Here is a 6,000-nt window from a genome sequence, read left to right as displayed (position 1 = left end):
CACACACACACACACACAAAGAAAATCACAGAAATAGACTAGCCTGGATTAAAACAGGACAAATAAGAAAAAATCCCAGGGCCTTGTACATAGGAAGGATAAGCATGGTTGTACAAACGTTGGACCCTCCCAGGGCTAAATAATAATTTACTCTGGGAGAGTCACCTGCTTTCCGGGCAGTGGGGCTCATGCTGCCCCGGAGCCATTTATGCTGAGACCAAAAGCATGGAATTGCTGGAAGGTGACCTCGGGAGCAAGAACCAGAAAGTTCCATGAGACAGAGCAACCATGGTCAGACGGAAACGTGCACCGTCTCTGCTTTAGAACAACAAACAGGCCAATCTGTCTTTTGTTTGTTGGCTCGTGAGCCAGTGTCAACAGAGATCCAAGTCTGGGGCAAAGAGAAAAGTGCTGCTCACAATATCCACGAGGGCTAAAACATAAAACCCTCTCAAGTAGGAAAACAGGACATTTGAAATGTTTTCCAAAAGAGTTCATGTTACTTCAAAAAGAGTTCATGAACTTGCTAGTGATTCTTCCCATCAATGCTTGTGTATATGCTCCAGCCCACTCACACACCCTGTGTCCAAAACACATCAATTTCTTGCAGAAATATTCATAATTAAATCTTACATTTTTAACAAGTTAAGGACAAAATGAAACCCAAACGTGGACTTACAGAGGTAGAGCGGCATCTCAGAGTCAGCCGGGGCAATTCAGAAATATCATTCACAGACTTCACCTCTGGTCCAGCGGTGAAGAATCTGCCTGCCAATGCATGGGACAGGGGTTTGATCCCTGGTCTGGGAAGATTCCACATGCCTCAGGGCAACAAAGCCTGAGAGCCGCGACTCTTGAAGCCCATGCACCATGGAGCCCATGGTCCACAATGAGAGAGGCCCCCGCAAGGAGAAGCCAGACCACCACAACTCGAGAGTAACCCCTGCTCTCCGCGACTCAAGGAAACCTGCAGGCAGCAACCAACACCCAGCGTCGCCAAAAAGAAGCGAATAAAACGAAAATAAACATCATTTGCTTCAGAGATAAACATCTGATGACTCAAACCACCAGCAGCAGCCCCTCAATATCTTGCTTTCATTGGGTTAAAGAAACATTCTCGCACTCTGGGACACTCGTAGCTTCTAAATCCATGAAGAGACGGTCACAGCCACACATCTTAATTACGGCCTCTGTTTTCCATCAGAACCATGACCTTTGACCGTGGCTTTTCCCACCTTTTTTTCCCTAGTTCACACTCGCTCTAAATTAAGCTAGTATATAGGTTTTTTTTTTTGTTCTCTGTCCCCAGCCTTTTCTATGTGTTTGAAAGAGTTCTCTGCCAGGGCTCTCTCGTCATCTGATTCGTCTGTTGAAGGGGCTCTTACCACAGACCTTAGGATAAAACCTTCCCCTAAATTCTGTGCCAGGAATTCTGGGAAAATATCTGAGTTCAGAGACCCCGTGTCATCACCATGGTTTCAGCTGCCAAGCAGCAGTCACGACTCACTCCAGTGCAGGGCAGTCAGTGTCTCCTTCCCGCGTTGCCTGGCTGTTCGTGTGGTCCCATCCCTTAAAGAAATATGGGATTCCTCTGGGGCAGGCTGCCTGGCCGGAGACACTATCCCCTGCTTCAAAAGCAGATGGGGACCATATATCACTGGAACAACAAAACGACTCCTCCCACGAGACTGTCACCCCTCCCAGTCCATGCTGCCTGAACACGGGGACCACTGCACAAACATCTCCGGGCAGGCAGCCTCACAGGTGGGGATGGCTTTGATCAAACCGTGGGCTTTTCATATATCTGGAATCTAGAGAAATGGTACTGATGAACCTATCTGCAAGGCAGGAATAAAGGCGCAAGTGTAGAGAGCAGACTTGAGGACACATCGGGGGAAGGAGAAGGTGGGACAAATCGAAATAGGAGAGCTGACGTATATGCTCTACCACGTGCGAAAGAACTAGCTGGTGTGAACCTACTGTCTAACATGGGGAGCTCAGCCCAGGGCTCTGAGGCGACCTACAGGTGGGGGATGACGGAGGATGAGAGGCAGGCTCAAGAGAGCAGGGACATGTGTACACACAGCTGATCCACGCTGCTGGACAGCAGAAACCAACACAACATTGAAAAGTAATTATCCTCCACTTAAAAATAAAGTTTAAAATTATCAGATCAGTCGCTCAGTCGTGTCCAACTCTTTGCGACCCCATGAATCGCAGCACGCCAGGCCTCCCTGTCCATCACCAACTCCCAGAGTTCACCCAGACTCATGTCCATCGAGTCAGTGATGCCAACCAGCCATCTCATCCTCTGTTGTCCCCTTCTCCTCTTGCCCCCAATCCCTCCCAGCATCAGAGTCTTTTCCAATGAGTCAACTCTTCACATGAGGTGGCCAAAGTACTGGAGTTTCAGCTTTAGCATCATTCCTTCCAAAGAAATCCCAGGGCTGATCTCCTTTAGAATGGACTGGTTGGATCTCCTTGCAGTCCAAGGGACTCTCAAGAGTCTTCTCCAACACTACAGTTCAAAAGCATCAATTCTTTGGTGCTCAGCCTTCTTCACAGTCCAACTCTCACATCCATACATGACCACAGGAATTGGTCATGTTAAAAAATATTTAAAAATATAGGCTTTTCTATTTAAATATTCATTACTGGATTAATTCATTTAGGCATGTAAACAATTATTCAATAAAAAACAATGTTCAGAAATGCCATCCCCTGAAAGAGAGCAGGACAAATTTTATTTCACATTGCTTCTGAAGATATTTGTTATATATCTTAAAATCTCTTTTGCTGTTCTTTGAGCTTTGTTTCCTCAGATGGTGGTTCTCTAGGTGGTTTTTTCCTCCAGCCTTTGGTGGTGTTTCATTCTCTGCATATGGGATTGCTCAGGAACCCCTGCTCATTCCCCGGGGAAGGCTGAGGCTGAATTTGCTGTCTTCCATGACTGTGGGTGAGGGACATGAACAGAGGAGCAAACTGGCACTGGTCATCAGATAGTGTTAGTCACTCATTCGGGTCCAAATCTTTGCAACCCCGTGGACTGTAGCCCACCAGGCTCTTCTGTCCATGGAATTCTCCAGGCAAGAAAACAGGAGTGGGTAGCCATCTCCTCCTTCAGGGGATCTTCCTGACCCATGGATCAAAACCAGGTCTTCTGCATTGTAGGTTGATTCTCTACTGTCCAAGCCACAGGGGAAGTCTATTTGTCCAGATAAGCAGCTTCTAATTCACCCTGAGATATCCAGTAGCTCCCATGCTTTCTCCGAACTTTGGGTGCATCTTCCAACGCTGCCTGTTGTGACCCAGCAAGGATCACCTTGGTGACTGTCAGGAGTCCCCATCCTATTCTTTATCTTCAGTTCAGTTCAGTCACTCAGTCGTGTCCAACTCTTTGTGACCTCATGGACTGCAGCACGCCAGGCCTCCCTGTCCATCACCAACTCCAAGTTCACCCAAACTCATGTCCATCGAGTCAGTGATGCCACCCAGCCATCTCATCCTCTGTCATCCCCTTCTCCTCCTGCCCCCAATCCCTCCCAGCATCAGGGTCTTTTCCAATGAGTCAACTCTTCACATCAGGTGGCCAAAGTATTGGAGTTTCAGCTTCAGCATCAGTCCTTCCAATGAACACCCAGGGCTGATCTCCTTCAGAAGGGACTGGTTGGATCTCCTTGCAGTCCAAGGGACTCTCAAGAGTCTTCTCCAACACCACAGTTCAAAGGCATCAATTCTTTGGCATTCAGCTTTCTTTATAGTCCAACTCTCACATCCATACATGACTACAGGAAAAACCATAGCCTTGACTAGACGGACCTTTGTTGGCAAAGTAATGTCTCTGCTTTTGAATATGCTATCTAGGTTGGTCATAACTTTCCTTCCAAGGAGTAAGCATCTTTTAATTTCATGGCTGCAGTCACCATCTGCAGTCATTTTGGAGCCCCCCAAAATAAAGTCAGCCACTGTTTCCACTGTTTCCCCATCTATTTGCCATGAAGTGATGGGACCGGATGCCATGATCTTCATTTTCTGAATGTTGAGCTTTAAGTCAACTTTTTCACTCTCTTCTTTCACTTTCATCAAGAGGCTCTTTAGTTCTTCACTTTCTGCCATAAGGGTGGTGTCATCTAAATATCTGAGGTTATTCATATTTCTCCCAGCAATCTTGATTCCAGCTTGTGCTTCTTCCAGCCCAGCATTTCTCATGATGTACTCTGTGTGTAAGTTAAATAAGCAGGGTGACAATATACAGTCTCGACGTACTCCTTTTCTTATTTGGAACCAGTCTGTTGTTCCATGTCCAGTTCTAACTGTTGCTTCCTGACCTGCACACAGATTTCTCGGGAGGCAGGTCAGGTGGTCTGGTATTTCCATCTCTTTCAGAATTTTCCAGTTTGTTGTGATTCACATAGTCAAGACTTTGGCATAGTCAATAAAGAAGAAATAGATGTTTTTCTGGAACTCTCTTGCTTTTTCGATGATCCAGCAGATGTTGGCAATTTGATCTCTGGTTCCTCTGCCTTTTCTAAAACCATCTTGAACATCTGGAAGTTCACGGTTCACGTCCTGTTGAAGCCTGGCTTGGAGAATTTTGAGCATTACTTTACTAGCCTGTGAGATGAGTATAGCTGTGTGGTAGTTTGAGCATTCTTTGGCATTCTTGATCAGCCTCTGTGGCAGAACGTTTGTGTCATGGATTCATTGAACTGCTTTCCCTGACAATCTGCTTCAGTCTCTGCTCTTGTCTTTCAGGAATGCCTCTGCATTTCAGGTCCACTGAGGGTCCTCTTTCTTATTTTCTAGCAGTTATGCTGGTGGGAGTGGAACACAGTGCAACCAACTTGGAAAAGAGTTTAGTAGTTTCTTGCAGAATTAAACATAGACCTAGCCTTTGACGTGCTCCTTGTCATAACCTGAAAGAAGTGAAAACATACATTTAAAAAGACTTGCATCTCGGTGGGCACAGAGGCTATATACACAATATCCAAAACTGGAAACAACCCCAGAGTCCTTCGACAGGAAAATAGATAAACATATTGTGGCATATTCATACCATGAATACTGTTATTCAGTTGCTCAGTCGTGTCCCACTCTTTGAGACCCCATGACCTGCAGCATGCCAGGTGCCTCTGTCCTTCACTGTCTCCCCGAGTTTGCTCAAACCCATGTCCACTGAGTCAGTGCGATGAATACTATTGATCAATAAAACAAAATACCGATACATGCACGACATGGATGAATCTCACCTTGAGACCATATATTGATTATATATCGGTTGGCAGATGTCAGACACAAAAGAGGACCTACTGTATAATTCCATTCATAAAAAAGCTCAAAAATAAGCAAAGCCACTTTATGGTAATAGATACCAGAACAAAGGGTGCCTTTGGTGGAGGCTTAGGGCGGGCTTGACACATCATGGAGTGAAGGAAATAGTCCATATCTTAACTGAAGTCTAAGCTACACAAAGGTCCGTCTAGTCAAGGCTATGGTTTTTCCAGTACTCATGTATGGATGTGAGAGCTGGACTATAAAGAAAGTTGAGTGCCTAAGAATTGATGTTTTTGAACTGTGGGGTTGGAGAAGACTCTTGAGAGTTCCTTGGACTGCAAGAAGATCCAACCAGTCCATCCAAAGGAAATCAGTCCTGAATATTCATTGGAAGGACTGATGCTGAAGCTGAAACTCCAATACTTTGGCCACCTGATGCAAAGAGCTGATTCATTTGAAAAGACCCTGATGCTGGGAAAGATTGAAGGCGGGGGAGGAGAAGGGGATGACAGAGGATGAGATGGTTGGATGGCATCACCGACTCAATGGACATGAGTTTGGGTGAACTCTGGGAGTTGGTGATAGACAGGGAGGCCTGGTGTGCTGCGATTCATGGGGTCGCAAAAACTCAGACACGACTGAGCAACTGAACTGAACTGAACTGAAGCTACACAAGTGCATACATGCTTGAAAACCCACTCAGTTGTGCAATGAAAATCTGTGCAC

The sequence above is a fragment of the Bubalus bubalis genome, chromosome 19 (genome assembly GCF_019923935.1).
Source record: "Bubalus bubalis isolate 160015118507 breed Murrah chromosome 19, NDDB_SH_1, whole genome shotgun sequence".
Taxonomy (NCBI): Eukaryota; Metazoa; Chordata; class Mammalia; order Artiodactyla; family Bovidae; genus Bubalus; species Bubalus bubalis.
This window is presented reverse-complemented; position numbering follows the sequence as displayed.